This window comes from Piliocolobus tephrosceles, chromosome 7 (assembly GCF_002776525.5).
Source record: "Piliocolobus tephrosceles isolate RC106 chromosome 7, ASM277652v3, whole genome shotgun sequence".
Classification (NCBI taxonomy): Eukaryota; Metazoa; Chordata; class Mammalia; order Primates; family Cercopithecidae; genus Piliocolobus; species Piliocolobus tephrosceles.
Window position 1 is genome coordinate 93,788,602 of NC_045440.1, and position 14,357 is coordinate 93,802,958.

The window sequence follows — 14,357 nt, forward strand, 5'->3', positions numbered from 1 at the left end:
AATATTGTCACACACTGCCAGAGTTCATAAACACTGATGTGTAAAGCCAAAGCATGAACTTAATAATTTACAATGACTAATTTAAGTTGTTATGGGTACCGGATACTTTCCTCTATTTGACTAGCACATTTTCTCCCGATATATTAATTACATGGAATGTCAATTACCAGACAGGTATTTGTGGCCTTCAATCACAGGGAGGCACTAGTTGAATGATTTGAATGTATGGCAGCATTTGATTGTGATTATTTTGGATCTGTTAAGATGATTTTACAAATCTCTGCCAGAATTGAGTACAACTTCATGTATACTAACGTAAAGAAACCTTTTTTTTTTTTTTGCGAGTTCTTCAAAGGCACCACACTATTTTGCCAAGTATCAATGCAATATTATCTTGTTTTACATTGTTTTGTGACTAACATATAGACATATGCTTTATCTGAAATTTACACAAAAGCCTTTAACTCTAAAGACTTTTCTTCTACAGACAAAATACAACCATTTGGGGAAAATACTTGAACTCAGAAATTAGTACAATTAGCAAATGTATTTATAGGAATAAACAAGAATATCTTTTTCATCAAATCTTTAGCTACTAATAATCACAATTTAATTTACCATGAGAATTTTACACTGATTTAATGAGAACACACCTTTATAACTCATGTTCTGTGAGTCACACAACTTTCTAAGTAATTCTATAATACAGAACATGTGAAGACTAGAAGTCTTTTCAGTTATTCTTAGTGAAGTAATTTATTGGGGCTAAGTCTCCCATTTAGTTCTACTTTCTTATTTTGTACATGCAGAATAAAAGAGTAGGAATAAAATTTGTTTTGCTGTAGTCATGCTAAAGAAGGTAAAATCGGTATTCTATAATGATTCATTCCCAGATATAGAGATTGGAGGCTGAGGGTGAATGTGCAGAGACGTATACATCTGTAAAGGGAAATAACTGGGTGTCATCTAAGAATGATAGTTAAGATTGTTGTCCTCTAATAATCTAGAAATAAAAGAAATGAAATCATATATTGAAAGTATTATAAATCAGGACATGACATATGACAAGCTACCCAAGTAATAGACCTGTTTCCCCAGATGTTTTCCTAACAGGAATAAATGAAGTGGTCAGCTATAAAGTTTTATTTCTCATTTTAATTTTGAAATGTGAACTGTCTTTCAGAATTTTTCATTTCTTATAATTTGACATAATATGGTCACCATCCCTGAATCTAAAGTGTTTTCTTTTTCAAGAAAATAATGCCATCACATAGGCCATTGAAGCATCAGCCACTGGCTTACTTCAGCGACATTCTGTCAGAAAGTCCACTTCTGCCTCTCCCTTGTAGTACAGTGACTGATGCTTTCAAGAGATGACTGTAAATCTAAAATTAGGAGCAGATATCAGAAGCTTTCTAGATTCTCCAAAGAATTTATTCATCAGTTTCTTAAAAACCAACTAAAAGGAGAATTAGTTTTCCTCCAGAGAATGGGAACTCTACAGAGAGTTATTTAATGTATAGGCTTGTATGTGTGTGTATGTCATTTGGTTTTACATGATAAGTATTTGGGTTTCTTCTACATAATTAGCACAAAATAGAGTGAATGGGTACTATTATTGTCTTTGAATACCAGCAGTCTTAAAAAGCAGCTTAGTTTATTGGTGAGCTATTACCAGAAGTAATTGCTTAGCATAGTAAATAATAATCAGAATTATAGTGGGTGAATATATGATTCATCAAAATAAAGAAAATTATAATTTTCTCAAAACGATTATTAGAAAAATTATTTATACTAATTTTAATGCAAAGACCTTCACAATACATTCATATTCTAGGATACTATGTATGTATTAAAATATTGTTTTTGAAGAATATTTAAAAACATAGGGACAGTTTCTCAAGTAAAAATTCAAGCTAATAAACAGAATATTTACTAAGATCTCAATATTGATATTGATGAAGAGATAAATAGAGAGAGATACACATAGGTACAAAAGATACAGATAAAGATGCAGATAGGGTAGACGGTTGTATCATCTTTAGATGACATAATCGTCATTTTTATTTTTAGTTCATACTTGTTTATACTTTCTTTCTTTTTTTTTTTTTTTTTTTTTTGATACGAAGTCTCCCTCTGTCGACCAAACTGGAGTGCAGTGGCGCGATCTCGGCTCACTACAAGCTCCGCCTCCCGGGTTCACGCCATTCCTGGGCCTCAGCCTCCCGAGTAGCTGGGAGGCGCCCGCCACCGCGGCCCAGCTAAATTCCTTTTTTTTTTTTTTTTTTTTTTTTTAATTTTTAGTAGAGACGGGTTTCACTGTGTTAGCCAGGATGGTCTCGATCTCCTGACCTCGTGATCTGCCCGCCTCGGCCTCTCAAAGTGTTGGGATTACAGGCGTGAGCCGCCGCGCCCAGCCTATACTTTCTTAAATTATTATACCCAAAAGGTGAAATCATATTATTTATTGTCGAAAAAGGATGGATAAAGAAAGAAAAGTAAGTATGTCTGTGTACGTATGTGTGTGTTTACATTTTATGCCACTTATTCTGACAGTTAAATGTGGTAGGTACTATACTAGTTTGCTAAATTTATTTTCTACTTTCATGCTAGAAAATATAAACTCGATTTTATTTTCAAGTGTCACAATTTGATCAGTGATTCAACTCATCTCCTAAATTATTTGATACAAAATGATATCTTCTCTACTTAATCCTCAACATGTACTTGCATAACATTTTTACTTAAAAAATTGGTCAACTTAGAAGATTGCAGAAGATTTCCAGGATCCTTTGTTTGGCCCACGTATCAGTTTTGTTATCTCATTACACCAAAGGATACTTACCTCTCTTAACAATTAGCAAATTTTGTTGAACATCAGTTTCTCGATATCAGGTATTATGTCTTATTCAACTTCTCAGGCCTTGAAATATTATATAATAAATATATATTGAATTGCATATCATAAAAATGTTCACCCCTTCCTCCCTTTTTGTTGTTTTAGTTTCATTCCAACTAAAACATGGCAGTGATTTATTTATTTTTGACAGCAGGTATGCAAAAACTATTCTAAACTTTATTCAGAAAAGTAAATGAACAAGAAAAGATAAGAAAATTAGTGTGTTACAGATACAAGAATACATGGATAAATCAGCCATTGACAAACCCTGTAGACATGAGAATTTAATATGTGATAAAGATAATACTACGTATCAGGAATGGAGGAGTTAATCTATAAAATACTTTTTATTTTAAAATAATCAACTTAGAACCACAGCTCATTCCCAAAATCAAAATAAATTTTAGGTGTATCAAAAATTAACACTAAAACATAGAAGAAATTAGGGCTAGGATAAAATATGTCAGAATACCTGAATAATCAAAACCATTTAAGCAGGGGTTCTCACCCCTCAGGCCATGGACTAGTAGCAGTCCATGGTCTTTTAGGAACCAGGTTGCACAGCAGGAGGTGAGCAATGCGCAAGTGAGTGAAGCTTCCTCTCTATTTACAGCTGTTCCCTATCATTTGCATTACTGCCTGAGCTCTACCTCCTGTCAGATCAGTTGCAGCATTAGATTTTCATAGAAGCGCGAACCTGTTGTAAACCCCTCATGTGAGGGATGTAGGTTGCACACTCCTTACGAGAATCTAATACCTGATGATCTGTCACTGTCTCCCATCACCCCCAGATGGGACCAACTAGTTGCAGGAAAACAAGCCCAGGGCTCCCACTGAGTCCACATTATGGTGAGTAATATAATTATTTCATTATATATTACAATGTAATAATAATAGAAATAAAGTATACAATAGATGTAATGCATTTGAATCATCCTGAAACCATCCCTCAGCCCAATCCATGGAAAAATTATCTTCCACAAAACCTGTCCCTGGTGCCAAAAATATTGGGACAGCTGCATTTAAGCATAGAAGTAGGTGAAGACATCATGAAAGAATGTATTGACACATTTGACTAAGTAAAAGTTTTTTAAAGAAACCTCATTTGTTAAAAAGAAAAATCAGATAATTAAAAGGCAAATAACAAATAGTAGAAGATTGCCACAAAGATTAATGACTTTAATAAAGAGTTACTAATAAGTGATTTAAAAAAATACTAAGACTTCAATAACTAAGATCTTAAAAAGGCAATTTATAAAAACATAGATTAAAGATAGAATATTGTTATAACAACATTCAGGAATGGTCAGAATGAGGTAAGATGGAAACATAAAGCTGGAATCACCAAAGAAACAATATATTATGCTCTTCACATTGCTTATTAAAACAACACATGAATGCATGTCATAAAGATTTTCTCAAGAGTAGGGAGCTTCTTTTTGTCAGTTAATAAGAAAATTAAATTAACCAGAACATCTGCTTTTCTAAGAATTCCAGTCAATTATGATAGTAATGTGGATGCTATTTTTGCTGTGATGCTCCTTTTTCATTTCCTATGTTTGATTTTTGTGCTTTCTTTGTGTTTTTTTGGTTACACTTGCCAAACGTGTCGATATTACTGGTTTTTAAATTAAAGAAGATCACATAGTTGTCACTGGCAAGATGGCTGAATAGGAACAGTTCTGGTCTGCAGCAGCCAGCAAGATCAACACAGAAGGCAGGTGATTTCTGCATTTCCAACTGAGGTACCCGGCTCATCTCACTGGGACTGGTTAGACAGTGGGTGCAGCCCACAGAGAGCAAGTTGAAGCAGGGTGGGATGTCGCCTCACCTGAGAAGTGCAAAGCGTCAGGGAACTCCCTCCCCTAGCCAAGGAAAGCCTTGAGGGACTGTGCCATGAAGGATGGTGCACTCCGAACCCAGATACTACACTTTTCCCATGGTCTTTGCAACCCAAAGACCAAGAGATTCCCTCGGGTGCCTAGGCCACCAGGGCCCTAGATTTCAAGCACAAAACTGGGCGGTCATTTGGGCAGACACTGAGCTAGCTGCAGGAGTTTTTTTTTTCATACCCCAGTGGCATCTGGAATGACAGCAAGACAGAATCATTCACTCCCTGGAAAGGGGCTGAAGCAAGGGAGCCAAGTGGTCTAGCTCAGCAGATCCCACCCCCATGGATCCCAGCAAGCTAAGATCCACTGGCTTGAAATTCTCACTTCCAGCACAGCAGTCTGAAGTTGACAAGAAACACTCTAGCTTGGAGGAGGGAGGGAGGTCCACCATTACTAAGGCTTGAGTAGCAGTTTTCCCCTCACAGTGTAAACAAAGCCACTGGGAAGTTCAAACTGGGAGGAGCCCACCACGGCTCCGCAAAGCCACTGTAGCCAGACTGGCACTCTAGATTCCTCCTCTCCAAGCAGGGCATCTCTGAATAAATGGCAGCAGCCCCAGTCAGGGGCTTATAGACAAAACTCCCATCTCCCTGGGACAGAGCACTTGGGGGAAGGGGCAGCTGTGAGAGCAACTTCAGCAAACTTAAACGTTCCTGCCTGCCAGCTTTGAAGAGAGCAGTGGATCTCCCAGCACAGCACTTGAGCTCTGCTAAGATACAGACTGCCTCCTCAAGTGGGTCCCTGACCTCCATGTCTCTTGACTGGGAGACCCCTTCCAGCAGTGGTCGACAGACCACTCATACAGGAGAACTCCAGCTGGCATTTGGCTGGAGCCCCTCTAGGAAGAAGCTTCCAGAGGAAAGAACAGGCAGCAATCTTTCCTGTTCTGCAGCTTCCGCTGGTGATAAGAAGGCAAACGAGGTCTGCAGTGGACCTCCAGCAAACTGCAACAGACCTGCAGCAGACTAGCCTGCTGTTAGAAGAAAAACTAATGAACAGAAAGCAATAGCATCAACATCAACAAAAAGGATGTCCACACAGAAACCCCATCCAAAGGCCACCAACACTGAAGACCAAAGGTAGATAAAACCAAGAAGATGAGGATAAAACAGTGCAAAAAGGCTGAAAATTCCAAAAGCCAGAATACCTTTTCTCCTCCAAAGGATCACAACTCCTCTCCAGCAAGGGAACAAAACTGGATGGAGAATGATTTTGATGAATTGACAAAAGTAGGCTTCACAAGGTAGGTAATAACAAACTCCTTCAAGCTAAAGAAGCATGTGCTAACCCAATGCAAGGAAGCTAAGAACCTTGAAAAAAGGTTAGAGGAATTGCTAACTAGAATAACTAGTTTAGATAAGAACATAAATGACCTGACAGGAGCTGAAAAACACAGTATGAGAACTTTGTGAAGCACACACAGGTATCAATAGCTGAATCAATCAAGCAGAAGAAAGGATATCAGAGATTGAAGATCATCTCACTGAAATAAAGCGTGAAGACAAAATTAGAGGAAAAAGAATGGAAAGGAACAAACAAAGCCTCCAAGAAATATGGTACTATGTGAAAAGACCAAACCCACATTTGATTGGTGCACCTGAAAGTGACGGGGAGAATGGAACCAAGTTGCAAAACACTCTTCAGGATATTATCCAGGAGAACTTCTCCAACCTAGCAAGACAGGCCAACATTCAAATTCAGTAAATACAGAGAACACCACAAAGATACTACTCAAGAAGAGCAACACCAAGACACATAATCATCAGATTCACCAAGATTGAAATGAAGGAAAAAATCTAAGGGCAGCCAGAGAGAAAGGTCGAGTTATCAACAAAGGGAAGCCCATCAGATCAACAGCAGATCCCTCTACAGGAAACCCTACAAGCTAGAAGAGAGTGGAGGCAAATATTCAACATTGTTAAAGAAAAGAATTTTCAACCCAGAATTTCATGTCCAGCCAGACTAAGCTTCATAAGGGAAGGAAAAATAAAAACCTTTACAAACAACAAATGCTGAGAGATTTTGTCATCACCAGGCCTTCCTTATAAGAGCTCCAGAAGGAAGCACTAAACACGGAAAGGAAAAACTGGTACCAGCCACTGCAAAAACAAACCAAATTGTAAAGACCATTGGCATTATGAAGAATCTGCATCAACTAACGGGCAAAACAACCAGCTAGCACTTTAAAGACATGATAAAATTTACACATAACAATATTAACCTTAACTGTAAACAGGGTAAATATCCCAATTAAAAGACACAGACTGGTAAATTGGATAAAGAGTCAAGACTCATGAGTGTGCTCTATTCAGGAGATGCATCTCACATGCAAAGACACACATAGGCTCAAAATAAAGGGAGACAGGAATATTTACCAAGCAAATGAACAGAAAAAAAAAAAGCAGGGGTTGCAATCCTAGTCTCTGATAAAACAGACTTTAAATGAACAAAGATCAAAAAAGACAAAGAAGGGCAGTACATAACGGTAAAGCAATCAATGCAACAAGAAGAGCCAACTATCTTAAATACATGTACCCAATACAGGAGGACCCAGATTCATAAAGCAAGTTGTTAGAGACAACTTACAAAGAGACTTAGACTCCCACACAATAATAGTGGGAGACTTTAACACCCCACTGTCAATATTAGACAGATCAATGAGACGGAAAATTAACAAGGATATTCAGGACTTGAACTCAGCTCTGGACCAAGCAGATCTAATAGATATCTACAAAACTCTCCACCCCAAATCAACAGAATATACATTCTTCTCAGCACCACATCACACTTATTAAATAGTTATGGTGTTGGGAAAACTGGCTAGCCATGATGCAGAAAACTGAAAGTGGACCCCTTCCTTACACTTCATACAAATATTAAATCAAGATGGATTAAAGACTTAAATGTAAGACCTAAAACCATAAAAACCCTAGAAGAAAACCTAGGCAATACCATTCAGGATACAGGCATGGGCAAGGACTTCATGACTAAATCACCAAAAGCAATGGCAACAAAAGCCAAAATTGACAAGTGGGATCTAATTAAACTAAAGAGTTTCTGCACAGCAAAGAAACTACCATCAGAGTGAACAGGCAACCTACAGAATGGGAGAACATTTTTGCAATCTGTCCATGTGACAAAGGGCTAATATCCAGAATCTACAAAGAACTTAAACAAACTTACAAGAAAAAATCAAACAACCCCATCAAAAAGTGGGCAAAGGAGATGAACAGACACTTCTCAAAAGAAGACATTTATGCAGCCAACAGATACATGAAAAGATGCTCATCATCACTGATCATCATAGAAATGCAAATCAAAACCACAATAAGATACCATCTCATACCAGTTAGAATGGTGATCATTAAAAAGTCAGGAAACAACAGATGCTGGAGAGGATATGGAGAAATAGGAAGGCTTTCACACTGTTGATGGGACTGTAAACTAGTTCAACCATTGTGGAAGACAGTGTGGCGATTCCTCAAGGATCTAGAACTAGAAATACCATTTGACCCAGCCATCCCATTACTGGGCATATACCCAAAGGATTATAAATCATGCTGCTATAAAGACACATGCACACGTGTGTTTATTGCGGCAGTATTCACAATAGCAAAGACTTGGAACCAACCCAAATGTCCATCAATGATAGGCTGGATTAAGAAAATGTGGCACATGTGCACCATGGAATACTATGCAGCCATGAAAAAGGATGAGTTCATGTCCTTTGTAGGGACATGGATGAAGCTGGAAACCATCATTCTGAGCAAACTATTGTAAGGACAGAAAACCAAACATCACATGTTCTTACTCATAGGTGGGAATTGAACAATGAGAACACCTGGACATAGAGTGGGGGACATCACAACTGGTGTGTGTTGTGGGGTGGGGGGAGGGAGGAGGGATAGTGTTAGGAGATATATCTAATGTAAATGATGAGTTAACGGGTGCAGCACACCAACATGTCACATGTATAAATATGTAACAAACCTGCACATTGTGCACATGTACCCTAGAACTTAAATTATAATAATAAAATAATAAAAATAAATAGGGAATCCTTTCCTCATTTCTTGTTTTTGTCAGATTTGTCAAAGATCAGGTGGTTGTAGATGTGTGGTATTATTTCTGAGGCTTCTGTTTTGTTCCATTGGTCTATATATCTCTTTTGCTACGAGTACCATGCTGTTTTGGTTACTGTAGCCTTGTAATATAGTTTGACATCAGGTAGTGTGATGCCTCCGGCTTTGTTCTTTTTGTTTAGTATTGTGTTGGCTATACAGGCTCTTTTTTGGTTCCATATAAACTTTACAGTAGTTTTCTCTAATTCTGTGAAGAAAGTCAATGGTAGCTTGATGAGAATAGCATTGAATTTATAGATTACTTTGGGCAGTATGGTCATTTTCACGATATTGATTCTTCCTATCCATGAGCATGAAATATTTTTCCATTTGTGTCCTCTCTATTTCCTTGAGCAATGGTTTGTATTTCGCTTTGAAGAGGTCCTTCATATCCCTTGTAAGTAGTATTCCTAAGTATTTTATTATCTTTGTAGCAGTTGTGAATGAGAGTTCACTCATGATTTGACTCTCTGTTTGTCTATCATTGGTGTATAGGAATGCATATGATTTTTGCACACTGATTTTGTATCCTGAGACTTTGCTAAAGTTGCTTATCAGCTTAAGGAGAATGTGGGCTGAGACAACGGGGTTTTCTAAATATACAATCATGTCATCTGCAAACAGAGACAATTTGATTTCCTCTCTTCCCATTTGAATACTCTTTACTTCTTTCTCTTGACTGATTGCCCTGGCCAGAACTTCCAATATTATGTTGAATAGGAGCAGTGAGAGAGGGCATACTTGTCTTGTACCAGTTTTTAAGGGGAGTGCTGTCAGCTTTTGCCCATTGAGTATGATATTGGATGTAGGTTTGTCGTAAATAGCTCTTATTATTATTACTACAACCATCAGATCTTTGACAAGCCTGACAAAAACAAGCAATGGGGAAATAATTCCCTATTTAATAAATGGTATTGGGAAAACTGGCTAGTCATATGCAGAAAACTGAAACTGGACCCCTTCCTTACACTTTATACAAATATTAACTCAAGATGGATTGAAGACTTAAATGTAAGACCTAAAAGCATAAAAACCCCAGAAGAAAACCTAGGCAATACCCTTCAGGACATAGGCATGGGCAAGGACTTCATGACTAAAACACCAAAAGCAATGGCAAAAAAGCCAAAATTGACAAGTGGGATCTAATTAAACTAAAGAGCTTCTGCACAGGAAAAGAAACTATCATCAGAGTGGTATCATCAGAGAACAGACAACCTAGAGAATAGGAGATAATTTTTGCAATCTGTCCATCTGACAAAGGGATAATATCCAGAATCTACAATGAACTTAAAAAAAATTCACAAGAAAAAACAAACAACCCCATCAAAAAGTGAGTGAAGGATATGAACAGACACCTCTCCAAAGAAGACATTTATGTGGACAACAAATATATGAAAAAAAAGTTCATCATCACTGGTCATTACAGAAATGCAAATCAAAACCACAATGAGATATCACCTCATGCCAGTTAGAGTGGCGATCATTAAAAAGCCAGGAAACAACAGATGCTGGAGAGGATGTGGAGAAATAGGAACTCTTTTACACTGTTGGGGAGTGTAAATTAATTCAACCATTGTGGAAGACAGTGTGATGATTCCTCAAGGATCTAGAATCAGAAATATCAGCAATCCCATTACTGTGTATATATCCAAAGGATTACAAATCATTCTATTATAAAGACACATGCACACATATGTTTATTGCAGCACTGTTCACAATAGCAAAGACTTGGAACCAACCCAAATGCCCATCAATGATAGACTGCATAAAGAAAATGTGGCACATATATACCATGGAATACTATACAACCATAAAAAAGGATGAGTTCATGTCCTTTGCAGGGACATGGATGAAGCTAGAAACCATCATTCTCAGCAAATTAACACAAGAACAAAAAACCAAACACTGCATGTTTTCCCTCATAATTGAGTATTGAACAATGAGAACACATGCTAAGGGAGAGGAGCATCACACAACAGGGCCTGTCAGGGGGTGGGGGGCTAGGGAAAGGATAGCATTAGGAGAAATACCTAATGTAGATGACGGGTTGATGGGTGCAGCAAACTACCATGGCACATGTATACTCATGTAACAAACCTGCATGTTCTACACATGTATTCCAGAACTTACAGTATAATTTTTAAAAATCAATTAATTAAAGAAAAGTGTAAAAAACAAGTTTTAGCTATTGCACCAGGTAGGATGTATTGATATCAGTTGACAAAAACTGACTTCGACTAAATTAAGCCAGAGAAACATAAATTTGCTGCTGATTTCTTATACTTGAGAAACATGAGTTAGGGGAGCTCCAGGGATCTCAGGAGGAAGGGCCTATGAATCAATTACAGTTGCCTCTTACCCTGTGGAGATTTAAGTTCCCCTCTATATTTAAATTCCTGGGAGGAAGAATCTAACTCCTTACCAAATTGCTCATTATTTCTAGTAGTTTTATTTATTTTTAAATTTTAAACCTTAGGTTTTCTTGATATATGTATTCAGTAAGATTAAAAAGTAATTTTATCCCTTCTAACCCAATTTTCTTATCTTACTGCATTAGTTATTACCTCAAAAGTATACAGAATTAATTGCTTAATTCTTCATTTATTTAATTCCACTTTCTTAATTCTTATGCCAGGCACTGTTCAAGGCTGGGAGGAAATAGCAGAGAACAAAACAAAAACCTCTCTGCTTGTAGAGGTTACACGCTGTAGACTGATATGACACACATAGGAACCCAGAAAAATAAGTAATATGTACACTGCTACATATTTTTAAGGGTTAACAATAAAAATAAAACATGGAGAGGCATGGACAATATAATCTTTGTGGGTGGACTGAAAACAGTGGTAACAGGAAAAATCCCTATTTGTTTCTAGTTTTAGGATATAGAGTCTCACTATTTAGATGATTGTTGTTTCTGTGAAATCAGTCTACATTTTATATTTAATCAGTTTCTTTTAATTTCAGATCTTAAAATTAAGAATGGCAGCTAAATTTGATCAAATTATTTTTAGTATTTATTTTTATATTCGTAAGGATTTCTTTCTTTAGTCCATTGATAAGATTAATGATATTTGTGGACATAAGCCCATTCTTGCCTTCCTAGAATAAACCATATTTTGTAATAATGTGTGCTTATTGGCAGTATGCTGGATTTACCTTGATAATATTATACTTAGAATTTTGTAGCTCTGTTTGTAAGTAAAATTAATCTTTCTTACTTAAACTCATCTATTGGTCCAGTTTTCTATTTTGTCTTATCATAATTACATTTTAATTATTTCAATGAGGAACTTTTCAATAGCATGAAATCTTTAAATAGCATTGTAATACCTTCTTCAATAACAAGAGTAACTAATAGTTATATAATGCCGAATATATTACACCATGTTCTAAGTACTTTATGTATATTAACTTAGTTAATTGTCACAATAACTGTGTGAGGTAGACATTATTACTATTTTCTACATTTTATGTTATTATTATTACATTATTAATGTCTACATTTTACAGACGATGAAACCAGCACAGAGTGGTTACACAGCATATCTAAGTTCATTTGACCTTGGTGCCTTTTTTAAATGGTTGATATTAAATATGCTGTCCAATTTATTTTATGATCATTTATATACTCATGTTTTCTACTTCTTGGATTTCCTTTATTAACTTAAATTGTGCTAGAAAAGCATTCATTTGAAATGAAATTCATTTCAAATTTCCTTTGTTGCAATTTGAAAGTTTTTCAAATTTGTTGCAGTTTGAAAGTTTTTCAAAATTGTTGCAGTTTAAAATTACAAGTGTTGTAATTTTTTTCTGTTACAAATATTTTATTGTATCCCTATCTGTGATTATATTTTCATTCATAATCGATTCACATGTATATTTGCTCTCGTTACTTTGTCTTCAATCATTAAAAAATTTATCTATTTTATTGGTCTTCCCAAAGAATTCACTTTCTGTTTTTTAAATTTTATTAAGCTTAGCCTATTTTTTTATTATTTAACTTTCTTGCTTTGTTTAGTTTATTATTTTTCTTTATTTTTGTTTTCTTTTATTAATATTAATGGGGTCTTAAACTTATACAATTTTCTCTCAGAAGAATGTTTAGCTTTGTTATAAGATTGCATACCAAATGCTGTCCTTTTCATTGCCTTCTAGTTTGTAATTTCAGTTTTCATTTCAAAAATACTTCATAATTACTCATTATAATGAATAATTAAGTTATTCTAAGTGAAGAAATATTTGATCAGCATTTTATTGTTCATCTAATATCATAGAATGTGATCTGTAACATTTCACTTCTTTGAAATTGTTAAGGTTCTCTTTGTGTCTAGTCCAGTTAAGATCAATGATTTCTAAATGTGCCAGGAACACATAAAGAACATATGTAAAATTTTATAAAGAATATACTCAGTACTATATGTGTTTATATGCATCTATGTTTGTGTGAATGACCTTTGTTATGTATGTCTCTACTATTTTGTATAAAATTACATTTTTTGTTTTTCATATTTGATTTTTAAGTGTAATAAATAGAGGAAATTCCACAATTTAACATGTCCAATTCATGTCAAACAAGGATGGGTGTTCAAGCCCCTTGGACCTTGCTCTAGATGCAGAACTAAAGAAAAGTAACTAGTAGACATAAGCAGATGGAAGCAAATGGGGCAGCAGGGCCACTAAAGGCATGTGGAGTGCTTCTTTGTTACACTTGAAGACTGTGTTATCAGGAACAACAGTACTGGGTTCCTTTCCAGTCACTTCCTTTTCACTAATGATAAGGCCCAGGTGAATGACATCTGAGTATTCTGTGAGATCTCAAGGGAGACATGGGAGGAGAGCAGCTGCGTTTCATATGGCAGCAACACCAAATCCTTGTTAGCTTTGTCATTCTATTTGTTCTCATCCTTCTCATTATGTTTGATGACTAGGCACTTTGTGGCCACAATATAGCCCCATTGTGGAGTCCTTTGAAGTTCCTGGGTTTTGATGAGCTGCTGCTGTTGGTTGTCTAGCCATACATGCAGGTCAGCGTGCAATAGAACAATCACACCCACCTGTTGGATATTGCCACCATCTCAACCCTCTCATCCAAGATTTCCTTCATGGGCTTAGATGCTCAAAGCTTGACTTTCCTTTCTTCCATTATCTTTTCCTTCTCATCCTCAGAAAACTCCAGCCTGCCTCAGCGAGCTCTTCTTATTGAGTTACTGAAGGCAATGCTCATTCAAAGACCCAGTCATTTCATTATCTGAAAGTATAGCTTTCACACATTTCAGAGTCAGAGCTTCCTCCTGATTTTTCCTTTCACCAGTGATGGCTCTCCTTTATACAAGGCACATTCAGAGAGAAGTCATTTCATCCATAGATGAGAAAGTAGTCTAGCAACTCAGAAGGGAATCATTGATTAGTCGATCTTCATGGATTCTCAGCTTCAGACTTGGA